Consider the following 16,391-nt stretch of genomic DNA (forward strand, 5'->3'; position numbering starts at 1 on the left):
TTGGGGTCACTGCCATTCAGGACTCAGGACACAGTTCAACATGTGGGATCGGCTTGTGTTGAACAGGGTTAGAGGCACCATGTGTCGTGCCTTGTGTTGTACAGGATTAGTGGCACCAGGTGTCGCCGGCCTTGCATATGGAAATATGCCTAACTGATCAAAGGGAGTCTGGTGCTGTGGTCGCTGCCACAGACTTGGGGTCACTGCCATTCAGGACTCAGGACACAGTTCCACATGTGGGATCGGCTTGTGTTGAACAGGATTAATGGCACCATGTGTCGCGCCTTGTGTTGTACAGGGTTAGTGGCACCACGTGTCGCCGGCCTTGCATATGGAAACATGCCTAACTGATCAAAGGGAGTCTGGTGCTGTGGTTGCTGCCACATACTTGGGGTCACTGCCATTCAGGACTCACGACACAGTTCCACATTTGGGATTGTTCTGCTTGTGTTGAACAGGGTTAGTGGCACCATGTGTCGCCGGCCTTACATATGGAAAATTGCCTAACTGATCAAAGGGAGTATGCTGCTTTGGTCGCTGCAACGGTCTTGGGGTCACTGCCATTCAGGACTCAGGACACAGTTCCACTTGTGGAATCGGCTTGTATTGAACAGGGTTAGAGGCACAACGTGTTGTGCCTTGTGTTGTACAGGATTAGTGGCACCACGTATCGCCGGCCTTGCTTATAGAAATATAGCTAACTGATGAAAGGGAGTCTGGTGCTGTGGTTGCTGCCACGTACTTGGGGTCACTGCCATTCAGGACTCAGGACACAGTTCCACATTTGGGATTGTTCTGCTTGTGTTGAACAGGATTAATGGCAGCATGTGTCACGCCTTGTGTTGTACAGGGTTAGTGGCACCACGTGTCGCCGGCCTTGCATATGGAAATATGCCTAACTGCTCAAAGGGAGTCTGGTGCTGTGGTTGCTGCCACGTACTTGGGGTCACTGCCATTCAGGACTCAGGACACAGTTCCACATTTGGGATTGTTCTGCTTGTGTTGAACAGGGTTAGTGGCACCATGTGTCGCCGGACTTACATATGGAAATATGCCTAACTGATCAAAGGGAGTATACTGCTGTGGTCGCTGCAATGGTCTTGGGGTCACTGCCATTCAGGACTCAGGACACAGTTCCACTTGTGGAATCGGCTTGTGTTGAACAGGGTTAGAGGCACCACGTGTCGTGCCTTGTGTTGTACAGGATTAGTGGCACCATGTGTCGCCGGCCTTGCTTATAGAAATATAGCTAACTGATGAAAGGGAGTCTGGAGCTGTGGTCGCTGCCACAGACTTTGGGTCATTGCCATTCAGGACTCAGGTCACAGTTCCACATGTGGGATCGGCTTGTGTTGAACAGGGTTAGTGGCACCACGTGTCGCCGGCCTTGCATATGGAAATATGCCTAACTGATAAAAGGGAGTATGCTGCTGTGGTCGCTGCCACGGACTTGGGGCCACTGCCATTCAGGACTCAGGACACAGTTCCACATGTGGGATCCGCTTGTGTTGAACAGGGTTAGTGGCACCATGTGTTGCTCCTTGTATTGTACAGGGTTAGTGGGACCACTTGTCGCCGGCCTTTCATATGGAAATATGCCTAACTGATCAAAGGAAGTCTAGTGCTGTGGTCACTGTCAAGGACTTGGGGTCACTGCCATTCAGGACTCAGGACACAGTTCCACATGTGGGATCGGCTTGTGTTGAAGAGGGTTAGTGGCACGACGTGTTGCCGGCCTTGCATATGGAAATATGCCTAACTGATCAAAGGGAGTATGCTGCTGTGGTCGCTGCCACGGACTTGGGGTCACTGCCATTCAGGAGTCAGGACACAGTTTCACATGTGGGATTGGCTTGTGTTGAACAGGGTTAGTGGCACCATGTGTCGCCGGCCTTGCATATGGAAATATGCCTGACTGATCAAAGGGAGTATGCTGCTGTGGTCGCTGCCACGGTCTTTGGGTCACTGCCATTCAGGACTCAGGACACAGTTCCACATGTGGAATCGACTTGTGTTGAACAGGGTTAGAGCACAACATGTCGCGCCTTGTGTTGCACAGGGTTAGTGGCACCACGTGTCGCCTGCCTTGCATATGGAAATATGCCTAACTGATCAAAGGGAGTCTGGTGCTGTGGTCGCTGCCACGGACTTGGGGCCACTGCCATTCAGGACTCAGGACACAGTTCCACATGTGGGATCGGCTTGTGTTGAACAGGGTTAGTGGCACCATGTGTCGCGCCTTGTGTTGTACAGGGTTAGTGGCACCACGTGTCGCCGGCCTTGCATATGGAAATATGCCTAACTTATCAAGGGGAGTCTGGTGCTGTGGACGCTGCCACGAACTTGGGGTCACTGCCATTCAGGACTCAGGACACAGTTCCACATGTGGGATTGTTCGGCTTGTGTTAACCATGGTTAGTGGCACCACGTGTCACCGGCCTTGCATATGGAAATTTGTCTAACTGATCAAAGGGAGTCTGGTGCTGTGGTCGCTCCCACGGACTTGGGGTCACTGCCATTCAGGACTCAGGACACAGTTCCACATGTGGGATTGGCTTGTGTTGAACAGAGTTAGTGGCACCATGTGTCGCCGGCCTTGCATATGGAATTATGCCTAACTGATCAAAGGGAGTATGCTGCTGTGGTCGCTGCCACCGTCTTGGGGTCACTACCATTCAGGGCTCAGGACACAGTTCCACATGTGGGATCGGCTTGTGTTGAACAGGGTTAGAGGCACCACGTGTCGCGCCTTGTGTTGTACAGGGTTAGTGGCACCATATGTCGCCGTCCTTGCATATGGAAATATGCCTAACTGATCAAAGGGAGTCTGGTGCTGTGGCCGCTGCCACGGACTTGGGGTCACTGCCATTCAGGACTCAGGACACAGTTCCACATGTGGGATCGGCTTGTGTTGAACAGGGTTAGAGGCACCATGTGTCGTGCCTTGTGTTGTACAGGATTAGTGGCACCAGGTGTCGCTGGCCTTGCATATGGAAATATGCATAACTGATCAAAGGGAGTCTGGTGCTGTGGTCACTGCCACGGACTTGGGGTCACTGCCATTCAGGACTCAGGATACAGTTCCACATGTGGGATCGGCTTGTGTTGAACAGGGTTAGTGGCACCATGTGTCGCGCCTTGTGTTGAACAGGGTTAGTGGCACCACGTGTCGCCGGCCTTGCATATGGAAATATGCCTAACTTATCAAGGGGAGTCTGGTGCTGTGGTCGCTGCCACGAACTTGGGGTCACTGCCATTCAGGACTCAGGACACAGTTCCACATGTGGGATTGTTCGGCTTGTGTTAACCATGGTTAGTGGCACCACGTGTCACCGGCCTTGCATATGGAAATTTGTCTAACTGATCAAAGGGAGTCTGGTGCTGTGGTCGCTCCCACGGACTTGGGGTCACTGCCATTCAGGACTCAGGACACAGTTCCACATGTGGGATTGGCTTGTGTTGAACAGAGTTAGTGGCACCATGTGTCGCCGGCCTTGCATATGGAATTATGCCTAACTGATCAAAGGGAGTATGCTGCTGTGGTCGCTGCCACGGTCTTGGGGTCACTACCATTCAGGGCTCAGGACACAGTTCCACATGTGGGATCGGCTTGTGTTGAACAGGGTTAGAGGCACCACGTGTCGCGCCTTGTGTTGTACAGGGTTAGTGGCACCATATGTCGCCGTCCTTGCATATGGAAATATGCCTAACTGATCAAAGGGAGTCTGGTGCTGTGGCCGCTGCCACGGACTTGGGGTCACTGCCATTCAGGACTCAGGACACAGTTCCACATGTGGGATCGGCTTGTGTTGAACAGGGTTAGAGGCACCATGTGTCGTGCCTTGTGTTGTACAGGATTAGTGGCACCAGGTGTCGCTGGCCTTGCATATGGAAATATGCATAACTGATCAAAGGGAGTCTGGTGCTGTGGTCACTGCCACGGACTTGGGGTCACTGCCATTCAGGACTCAGGATACAGTTCCACATGTGGGATCGGCTTGAGTTGAACAGGGTTAGTGGCACCATGTGTCGCGCCTTGTGTTGTACAGGGTTAGTGGCACCACGTGTCGCCGGCCTTGCATATGGAAATATGCCCAACTGATCAAAGGGAGTCTGGTGCTGTGGTCGCTGCCACAGACTTGGGGTCACTGCCATTCAGGACTCAGGACACAGTTCCACATGTGGGATTGTTCGGCTTGTGTTGAACAGGGTTAGTGGCACCACGTGTCGCCGGCCTTGCATATGGAAATATGCCTAACTGATCAAAGAGAGTCTGGTGCTGTGGTCGCTGCCACGGACTTGTGGTCACCGCCATTCAGGACTCAGGACACAGTTTCACATGTGGGATTGGCTTGTGTTGAACAGGGTTAGTGGCACCATGTGTCGCCGGCCTTGCATATGGAAATATGCCTAACTGATCAAAGGGAGTATGCTGCTGTGGTCACTGCCACGGTCTTGGGGTCACTGCCATTCAGGACTCAGGACACAGTTCCATATGTGGCATTGTTTGGCCTGTGTTGAACAGGGTTAGTGGCACCATGTGTTGCCGGCTTCTGTTGAATAGGTTTAGTGGCACCATGTGTTGCGGCTTGCATTGAATTCTGCCTCAATAAGTCCACGTGGCGATGACTTGTAGTGCAGTGAGTTAGTGGCACCTGAAGCACTCAGCGTGTGCACACCCTGCAATGATGCGTGGTCTGGGCGGGCCTTACTGGTAGCAATGTCTTTACATGCTTTGAAAGACTCTTCATAGCAGTCAAAATCTCCAAGTAATTCCATTCCAGTCCTCCAAGGTTTGAAGAGTTGCAGAAGAGCTAAATAGAAAAACTCTTTTTTATCTGGAGTATCACAACTTTATTTCCTGTGATTAATCAAATTTCCTTTCGCATTCTTGAAGAAACATCCATCAGATCCATTTACAGCATATTTCCCTTCAGTTATTTTTTCTAAAACTATAATGTCGCAGTATTTCATATAGACATATGTTTTCCAGGTATGGAATTCTATTTGGATAGTATGCGAGGAACAGTAATTGAGTTATTTGCAACATATTGTATGTCCATATTGCATTCCACATCTTCAAAATTACTGGATTGTAATCATTAATATACTTCGATTCTTGTGTTCTTTTTATGTTCTTTATATTGTTGGGTGATTTTCGAGTGATAGTATGCCTCACTGCTGACATAAAACTGTTCACTCTTCCTTGCGATGACTTAAGGTGCACTGAGTTAGTTGTACCTTTGGCGCTCAGCGTGTACGTACCATGCGATGATGCGTGGTCCGGGATGGCCGCACTCGGATCAATGTCTTTTGTCCATTGAATTCTGCCTCAATAAGGCCACGTGGCGATGACTTATGGTGCACTGAGTTAGTAGTACCTTTGGCGCTCAGCGTGTATGTACCCTGCGATGATGCATGGTCCGGGGGGTCACACTCGGATCAATGTCTTTTGTCTATTGAATTCTGGCTCAATAAGGCCACTTGGCGATGACTTATGGTGCACTGAGTTAGAGTACCTTTGGCGCTCAGCGTGTATGTATCCTGCGATGATGCGTGGTCCGAGATGGCCGCACTCGGATCAATGTATTTTGTCTATTGAATTCTGCCTCAATAAGAACACGTGGCGATGACTTATGGTGCACTGAGTTAGTAGTACCTTTGGGGCTCAGCATGTACGTACCCTGCAATGATGCATGGTCCGTTGGGGGGCCGCACTCGGAACAATGTCTTTTGTCTATTGAATTCTGCCTCAGTAAGGCCACGTGTCGATGACTTGTGGTGCACTGAGTTAGTGGTACCTTTGGCGCTCAGCGTGTGTGCACCCTGGCATGATGCGTGGTCCGAGAGGGCCGTACTGGGAGGAATGTATCTTGCTTACTGGACTGCGTCATCTGAAATCACTACTCCATCTGAATTGTGATGCCTGTTGTCTGTAGTGTAGATCGAAGGCAGTAAATCTGCGGTGCTGTGCCACTGGGTTCGCAGGGGGCCTGTGTCGAGGAGACCCGCGGTCATGGCAGCAGCCTCGTGGCAGGGTGAAGCCTGCCGCTCTGGCAAAGTCGTTGGTCTTCACAGTTCACAAGTGAACCACGCCCAGTGCCACTGCCTATTTATTCACACTCCTACGCTGAAGTGGCGTACATCGGACCAGCCCACTCTGGTTACGCTTTTGCCCACAGGGGAAGACAATACAGCTACATGCCTGAGATCGTCCCTAGTGTTTGACGTAACATGGTTGGGTCCACTGTCCACAACACTACAAGCACCAGTAGTATTTGTGCACATGGAGACATGGGTGTTCTGCAAACTGAGATGTGTCCAGCACATCACCGCTACACTTTGCATTGTGAGCATTGTTATTCATGGGTGAATTGCTTCCTTCACATATAGTTTGTTCACACCTGTCCCAATATTCAGCTATTGTGTTTACGGAAAGTTTTCTGTCTTGTTCTGCACTGCCTCGGTGGTAGAGTGGGGGTCCTGAGGGTGGTGGTGGGTGTTGTGGCATTCTTGGGTGTCGGAGCTGCTTGATCAGTAGATCTATGACATGTGTTGGTCTTCATATGTGGCTCTGGGCTGGGCTCCCTTTCATACTGTATGTAGTTGTTTAATATTTAAAAAACAAGAAGACATTAAATAATAAATAAAAAAATACAAAAACAATTTTCAGGATATTAAAGTTACAAAATATCACTTTTTAAAAAAAATTACTGAGAAGAACATAGGTTTTATGAACATTATAATTAAAGATTAGTCTTTAAATAACCTTTGAAATTCACAAAAAAACATAGGTCTCAGGAAGATAGAAGTTAGAAATTAGTATTTAAAAAAAAAATCTAATTTATTGAATGAACGATTGCCACATTTCCCAACATTGAGCTATTATAGGGACCATGCCGTTTTTGAAGGGTTCGCTGTACTGTTCTGCACTGCCTTGGTGGTAGTAGGGAGAGGGGTTGTACGGTGGGGGAGGTCCTGAGGGTTGTGGCAGTGGGTGTTCTTCTTGGGTGTCGGAAAAAACTATAGGTTAAATGAACATTAAAATTAGAAGTTAGCATTAAAAAATTGAAATTCACTGAAAAAAATAGGTTTCAGGCACGTTATAGATAGAAATTAGCATTTAAAAAACCTTTGAAATTCACTAAAAAAGCCATAGGTTTCAGGGACGTTATAGTTAGAAATTAGCATTAAAAAAACATAGAAATTCACTGAAAAGCCATAGGTTTCAGGGGCGTTATAGTTAGAAATTAGCATTTAAAAAACCTTAGAAATTCACTGAAAAAACCATAGGTTTCAGGGGCGTTATAGTTAGCTGGACTTTTCACTCGTATAAAACCATTGAAATTCCCCCGTTATAGTTAATTTAGCTAACTATAACTTGCGTGCCCGCAATGCACTGGTGATAACGTCACATATTACATCACTCATGACATGGTCAGTGACATCACTCATGACATCACTGATGACATCTCAAATTACATCACTGATGACATCACTGATGACACCATCCATGTGATAGTCTGACACACCTCCTCACACTCTAATAAAACCTTTGATACACATACTCTAAAATACAGACTACCATTTTCAAAACCATGGACACACCAATACCAGATACTAGATACCCATCCACTGATTCCTATCTATATATTGTGAGCTAGACATACACTCATGCAGTCACTCATACATGCTGTCACTCATCATTACATCAGTATAATATCCACTCATACACCTATACATACATTCAGACAGTGCTACTGATCCATAGTGTTACTCACATATCTAATCAGTCATCCCAAAAGTCAATCACACCCATGCAGATATATACACCACCTCACTTATTTATCCACACACCACCTCCCCTATTTAAATAGATACTAACACATACTTACTCTCTTATACAATCACTAATACAAGTACACATTCATGTATGTAGACACTCTTGCAATCACTGTCTCTCACGTATAGTCAATTATACACCCCAACACTCACATATACTGTCTTAAAATATATATAGTTACTCACATATATACAACTGAGACATCAATTCACTAATCAACACAGCTGTACACACAGTCAGCTACCCATACAGCCCTTCCGAGATGCACTTTTGAATCTATACAACCAGTAAATCAGCCATTCAGACATGTATGCACAGAGTCAGACACCCCCACCCACCCACATAGACACTCAGACACCCATACAGATACTCATACAATCAATTAATAACCCATATAGACACTGATGGAGCTACTCACCAACCCATGCACCTGTCCATGCACCTGCTTACACACCAACTGAGAGACTAATGTAGACATTCACACAGTTTAATCACTAACCCATGCATTCAGTAACATACGTTCAATCAGTGACTTATACAGTCAGTCATGCATCTACTAAATAATCCATTCAGGCACTTCTACATCCACACATTCTACAATAGACCTTGGCAAAGAAATATATGAAAAATATTTAAGCTTTACAGAAATACACATTCACGGGATGATGTCATCAGTGATGTCATTTGAGATGTCATCAGTGATGTCATGAGTGATATCATGGACCATGTCATGAGTGATGTAATATGTGACGTCATCACCAGTGCATTGCAGGCACGCGAGTTATAGTTAGCTCAAATAACTATAACGGGCACATTTCTCTGGTTTCATATGAGTCAAATATCCAAGTAAAAACCTATGGTTTTTTCAGTGAATTTCTAAGGTTTTTTAAATGCTAATTTCTAACTATAACGTCCCTGAAACCAATGTTTTTTTCAGTGAATTCTGTGTATAAAAATGCAGAATTGTGCACTTTTCTAAGGATTTGCAATCTGCACCAACTGGAAGTTGGTGGTAAATTGTGATTCCTTAAAAAAGGGTCACAATTTAAAAAGCACTTCCTGCATTGCATTTAGAGAATTGCAATTCTCTAAATGCATTCGCAAAATAGGTAATCCCAAAGATTGTGATTCCCTATTTTGCAATTGCCTTTTAGGCCTATCCATAAGCAACAGCAGTACTTCACTTTAAACATGTTACATATTTGTATAAACCTATTAATGTAGAACAAACATAAAACTCTTAACATAAACATTATTATTTAACCTGAAGAAATTATAAATATTTAAAATGAAAAACATTTAAACAATGTACATGATTATTTAACAATTTAATAATGAATTATCAGTTAGATAAGTTGCTTCTTTTTAATTAACTTCCCAAACTATACCCCTACAAACTATCATGTTACACAATAAACATGATAGACAATCAATAACCTAATGAATTGACAATTAATAATTATTTGTAAATTAATTATTTCCTAACTAACGTCCCATTCTAAACCACTACAAACCTAGCAACCTGCAGCTAAAATATAACTAAAATTCATCAGAATAACAGAAGATACATATTTAATTATCAAATAAATAATTAATAATTAATAAATCATTAATTGTTAGTTAATTAACTTCAAACCCTATATTCCTACACACCCAACAGCCCACACCTAAAATATAACTAAAATATAAAGTTATTACACAATGTACATAATTCATAATTAATTAAATAATGAATAATAAATTAACACTTTGTTAATTAATTATTACTTACTTAGTAAACTTCCCAACATATACCTGTACAAAACCAGTAGCCCACATCTAAAATATAACTAAAAAATATATACACAATTTACATAATCAATAGTCAATTAAATAATAAATAATACATTATAATTAAGTGTTTATTTAATTACCTTCCCACCCTATGGTCCTAGAAACCCAGCAGCCCACACATAAAACATACAAAACATACAATTATTACACAATTTACACATTTAAAATCAATTCAATTTTAAAAATTAAAGTCATAATTAGTTGTTAATTAATTATTACTTAGGTAACTTCCCAACTTTTACCCCAACAAACCTAGCAACCTACTAGAGCACTATAAACTACTATTAGTAATTAAATGGAAAAACTATATATCACTCAAAATTACAAACTATATTTAAAAATGTTAACAATAACAGAATCAATAATAACATATACAATGAATATCGGAATTAAAACACATAAAGATAATTAAAAAAATGATGTTATCTACCTGGGAAAAACAATTATCTTGACATTTATGCACCACAATATTTTTACATCCCGATATTTTTCAGAAATTTCTGTCTCCTGATATTTAAAACTCAATAATTTGTCCAAATAGTCAACAAAACATCACATATGAATTTTGGTCTGAAAGTGCCTGTGACTGAGTGGCAGTACATGTTTATTCGATGATATTTGTAGGTGTGTGTCTGTCTGTATGGGGCCCGTTCATCTCGCATCTGTAGATATGTTTTTATGTATGTGCATGAATCCCAGAAGATATGTTGCTCTGTAAAAGAGTTATTTGTTCCAAAATGGTAACATGAATTTCGGCAGCTGAAGTCTACAGCAAAATATGTCATTATGAAATTAATTTAAATGAGAGAACATTGTAAAATTTAATATACTCTGACAAAAGAAAACAACAGGAAAGAGGGGAAGCCAGCAAAATAAGAAAACAGTCGGTACAGCTGCCTGTTTGCCAAAAGCTTGAAAAATAGGAAAGCTTGATTTTTTCCTAAAGGTCAATATGTTTACTGCTACCAACACACAAGAAGGAAATTAATCGAATGTACATGCCTGAAAATGTTCATTTAGAAAGTGCATGTTGTATGTGTTATTTTTTAATTGTAATATTTTAAGTAGCATTTCATTTTATGACCTGTAGGTCATGAGCATTTAAAGAATAGCAGGTGGCTGTACATTGTAATCTCAAGTGAACAATCATCTGAATTTGTTTCAAGAAAGCTTGATATAGGTTAATAAGCTAAGGAAACGTATACTAACCACATATACATTGCCACGGTGGCAAACAAATTTAGTGTGGGAATTCTTAACCCAGACGTGTCCATCCCAATGAACTACTGATGCCTGTTTACAAAATTAGACTACCACTATCATATTAGCCTGTTAACTGCCCCCCCACACCACAAGTGCTGAGCCCTTTTTGACTAAGTGTGACAGTATACACTTGTGGCTACATTTCGTTTTTTTGGGAGAAAATAGGAAAAAAGAGCTGTGAATTAATATGTCTGGGTTTTTTTCTTCTACAAATTGCATCATTGAATGATTTGCCATGCTAAAGTCATAATTCATTTTCCCAGCTTTCAGGGACTTGCAGAGCTGAATCAAAAAACATTGGGGCATATCAACAACGAGGCGATAGAAAATTATCGCTGCTTTTGCGGCCGTTTTCGGCCAAAAAGCTGCGATAATTTTATCGCCCAATTAGCAAGGTCACACTAACGCGTGAAATCTTGCTTTAGCGTTCGAAATCTTAACGCCCAGCTTTGCCTCTCTAATGAGATGCAAAGTGGGCGTTCCTGACCTGACATGACAGGAGAAATGTCGCTAAGCGACATTTCTCCCATCATCAAGCCCCACGCTATGAAGCATAGCGTCAGGAAAAGTAGCGATAACCGCAGTTCCATGACTTAGCCATGATATCCTATGAAAGGAAATATTAAAAATGAGTCGGCAAAATCTACTATTTGTGACAATGTTTTTATCTGTTACATTTTGTTGTGAAGAGATATAGGGGTTTGGGGTTTTCCAAGAATTTTAGGCACCCAGATGCAACAATTGCACAATGGTTTTTCATTGTGTACTGGGTATTCGCCAATCCATACAGTGAAATGTGGAGAGTGAAAAATGGGTATTAAGGAAGCCTATGTATTTCTGAAATGGGGAAAGATGTGGAGTTTAGGAACAGTGGTTACTTGTACATCTTCAAATTTGCAAGTACTAATTCTGGCAATGTCTTCTTTCTAACACACTAACTAACATTTGTTAAGCACAAATGCAGCAAAATCCAATAGGTAATAACAAATGTTCTCCGATTCTAGGGGGCTCATTATGATGGCGGACGGACATCAGTCCGCCCGCCACCATAACAGTGATGGGATCGACTGCCAGATGTGCGGCTGTCCCACCGGCCCAATTAGGATGCACCCGCCATACTGGCAAGCGCATCCTGGCCTTTTACCATTGCGCACGGTGCTGCTGGATGCAGCACCATCTGCAATGGTAAAAGGACATACACAGTATTTTCCTGCACCACATGGCAGGCACCATGCGGTGCCTGCCACTTGGTGCAGGGAACTTCAGGGGGGTACCATGGGTACCCCCCAAGTGCACCCCACTGGGGGCCCACAAGGGGCCCCCAAAATCCAATCCCCACCAGCCTTCCCATGGCAGCTTACAACTTCAAGAAAAAAGAAGACATCACCATATACCAATAATGAAATATGAAACAGCCGTCTGAAGCTGAACTCGGACAAAACGGAGATCCTCATCCTTGGCCCCACCCCCTCAGCCTGGGACGACTCCTGGTGGCTGGCCATACTCGGAGCAGCACTAAAAACCACAGACCACGCACGCAACCTGGGGTTTATCCTTGACTCAACACTCTCCATGGCCAAGCAAGTCAATGCCGTCTCATCATCCTGCTTCAACACCCTCCACATGCTCCGCAAGATCTACAGGGGGATCTCCACTGAAACAAGAAGAATGGCTACCCAGGCCCTCGTCAGCAGCAGGCTGGACTACGGAAATGCCCTCCACGCAGCAGCCTCAGCCAAACTCCTGAAACGACCACAACGCATACAGAATGCCTCTGCAACCTGATCCTCGACAACATCCCTCACCACAGCCACATCACACCCCACCTGAGAGAACTTCACTGGCGTACCGTCAACAAGAGGATCACCTTCAAGCTCCTCACCCACGCACACAAGGCACTCCACAAGACCGGACCAGCATACCTCAACAGACGACTCACCTTCTACACACCGAACTGCCAGCTCCACTCCGCTGACCTCACCCTTGCCTCAGTCCCCCGCATCCAAGGAGCAACCACCGGTGGCAGATTATTCTCCCACCTCGCTGTCAAGACCTGGAACACCCTCCCCATCATCCTAAGCAGACCCAGGATCTACTAACCTTCAGGAGGCTACTCAAGACCTGGCTATTCGAGCAGTAGCAGCACCCCTCCCCCCAGTGCCTTGAGACCCTCACGGGTGAGTAGCGCGCTCTACAAATTTCTTTGATTGATTGATTGATTGATTGAAATCTTACCTCTCCAAGATGGAATAGTGTCATTATAAGGTATATAACACTAGCATGATGATCCATAGAAAGTTTAAAAAGATGTATATGAGGACTTTTGCACACAGACAGAATTATCTTATCAACATCCAAATTATACTAGAATGACGAGATCTCATGGATGACATATGAGGTTTATGGAGGCCGTGCAGCGGTGAGGAGAGCGTACCTTGCCATGCTAGGTCGCTCCCCAGCCACTGCGCTGCCCCCATGAGTGCCGCTCTGGTTCGCCCGCTACCTGATTCAGACTCCCACTCCCTGCTCGCCCAATCGCCGATTCCTGACGTTTTTTTCCCCGCCCCCCTCCTCTCGCTGCCTGGTTCCCGCCGCTGCTCTCCTGCAGCCCCGCCCCCGAGCATCCCATTCGCCACCCTGCTCCCACCTCCCAGCTGCCCCTCCCTCCCTCAGCCCCTCTTATGGAGGCCGCTCAGCGGCCACGCGCAGCGGGCATGCCGCCGGCACGCCAAGGGCGCGGCAAAGGCAAGCCCGTCTGCGCCCGTCCGCGCCTGGACCATGCCCAGTGCCAGAACCCCTGGACCCCACGCTCGCCACGACGCCAGACTCAGATACGACGCCGACTCCCTCCATGCACTCAACGCCGGCCAACACAGCACCTGCTTCCAGGCCGCCCCGAAACGGACCCACGGACCCTTCTCCTGCCGCACCTGCAGCTTCACCTGCGACAAACCCACCAAACCTCCAAGAACTGGACCCAACCACCTCCGCTGCATCCTACTCAACACCCGCTCCACACGCAAACATGCCGTCGAGCTCTGGGACCTGCTCGACACCTTCGCCCCAGACGTGGCCTTCCTCACCGAGACCTGGTAGAACGACTCCTCGGCACCCGACATCGCCATAGCCATCCCGGACGGCTACAAGATCACCCGCAGGGACCGCGCCAATGGAATTGGAGGAGGAATAGCCATCGTCTACAAGTCCACCCTCAAGGTCACCACCCACGCAGACGACACCCTCAACACCGCCGAACACCTGCACTTCCGGATCCACACCGACCCCAACACCACCCTCAGAGGAACCCTCATCTACAGACCCCCCGGACCATGAGCACAGTTCAGCGACTCCATCGCCGACCTCGCCAGCACCCACACACTCACCTCCACGGACTACATCCTCCTCGGGGACCTGAATTTCCACCTCGAGAACAACAACAACGCCAACTCCGCCACTCTGAACGAAAACCTCGCCAACCTCGGCCTCAGACAACTCGTCACCACACCCACCCATGCTGCAGGCCACACGCTGGACGCCGTCTTCTCCAAAAGCACCCACGTCACCTTCGACCACACCTCCGAACCCCACTGGACCGACCACCGCTGCATCCACTTCACCTTCAAAAAACCAACCACGCACCATCGCACCCAACAGCTGCCGCGCCACTGCTGGAACAAAGTCACCGAAGACCAACTGACCACCACCCTCGCCCAGAACCCACCTATCAATCCCACCTGCCCTGACGCCACAGCCCATAACCTCAGACAGTGGATCGACGACTGCGCCAACACCCTCGCCCCACTCAAGAGACCATCCAACAGCCACGCCAGCATGAGAGCCACCTGGTTCACCGACGAGCTCCTGACCTCCAAACGCGCCTGCCGTAAGCTGGAGAAAAAAATTGGCTTCACAAACGAACACCAGAAAACCACGCAGCCCACAAGGACGCCACCCGCAGACATCACCACCTCATCAGACTTGCCAAGAGATCCTCCTTCAAAGACCGCCTGGATAACAACGCACACGACAGCAAAGAGCTCTTCCGCATCGTGAGAGAACTCTCCAATCCCGACGCCAACGACATCCCGCCCTCACAAGAACTGTGCGACTCACTGGCCATCTTCTTCCACCGCAAGATTGCTGACATCCACGACAGCTTCAACTCCACGACCGCACCAATGATGCATGACTCCTCGCGCCCCGCGATCACCAACAGCACCAACTGCCTGACCTCCTGGGCCAACATCAACGACGACGAGACACGCAAGATCATGAACTCCATCCACTCAGGATCTCCGTCCGACCCATGCCCACACCACGTATTCAACAAAGCAGGCGCGGCCATCGCACCCCAACTACTGAAGGTCATCAACATCTCCTTCGAAAAAGCGGCATTTCAGGAAAGCTGGAAGCACGCTGAAATCAACGCCCTCCTCAAAAAACCCAAGGCGGACCCCACGGACCTCGAGAACTTCCGACCCATCTCCCTGCTCCCGTTCCCGGCAAAGGTCATCGAGAAAATCATCAACATTCAGCTGACCCGCCACCTCGAAGACAACAACATCCTGGACCCGTCCCAATCCGCATTCAGACGTAACCCCAGCACCGAGACAACCCTCATCGCCGCCACAGTCGACATCAGACGCCAACTGGACAACGGCAAAACATCAGCCCTCATCCTCCTGGACCTGTCAGCCGCATTCGACACGGTCTGCCACCGCATCCTACAGACACGCCTCCAAGAAGCCGGAATCCAAGAGAAGGCCCTTGACTGGACCACTTCCTTCCTCTCCGGCAGAACACAGAGCGTCCGCCTCCCACCTTTCCGGTCAGAAGCCACCGACATCATCTGCGGCGTCCCCCAGGGCTCAGCCCTCAGCCCGGCGCTGTTCAACATCTACATGGCCCCCCTGGCACAAGTGGCCCGCCACCACAACCTCAACATCATCTCCTACGCTGACGACACCCAGCTCATCCTCTCCCTCACCAAGGACCCTCACACCGCCAAAACCAACATTCACGAGGGCATGAAGGCCATCGCCGACTGGATGAGGAGCAGCCGTCTGAAACTGAACTCGGACAAGACAGAGGTCCTCAGCCTCGGACCCAACCCCTCAGCCTGGGATGACTCCTGGTGGCCGACCGCCCTGGGGACAGCACCGATACCAACCAACCACGCATGCAACCAAGGATTCATCCTCGACTCCTCCCTCTCCATGTCCAAGCGAGTCAACGCCGTCTCCTCCTCCTGCTACAACACTCTACGCATGCTCCGCCGGATCTACAAATGGATCCCGACCAAAACAAGAATAACAGTGACACAGGGCCTCGTCGGCAGCAGACTGGACTACGGCAACGCACTCTACGCAGGAATCCCAGCCAAACACCAACGGCGGCTACAATGCATCCGCCCGACTGATCGACAACACCCCCCGCCGCAGCCACATCACCC

This window comes from Triturus cristatus, chromosome 5_2, assembly GCF_964204655.1.
Source record: "Triturus cristatus chromosome 5_2, aTriCri1.1, whole genome shotgun sequence".
NCBI classification, from domain to species: domain Eukaryota; kingdom Metazoa; phylum Chordata; class Amphibia; order Caudata; family Salamandridae; genus Triturus; species Triturus cristatus.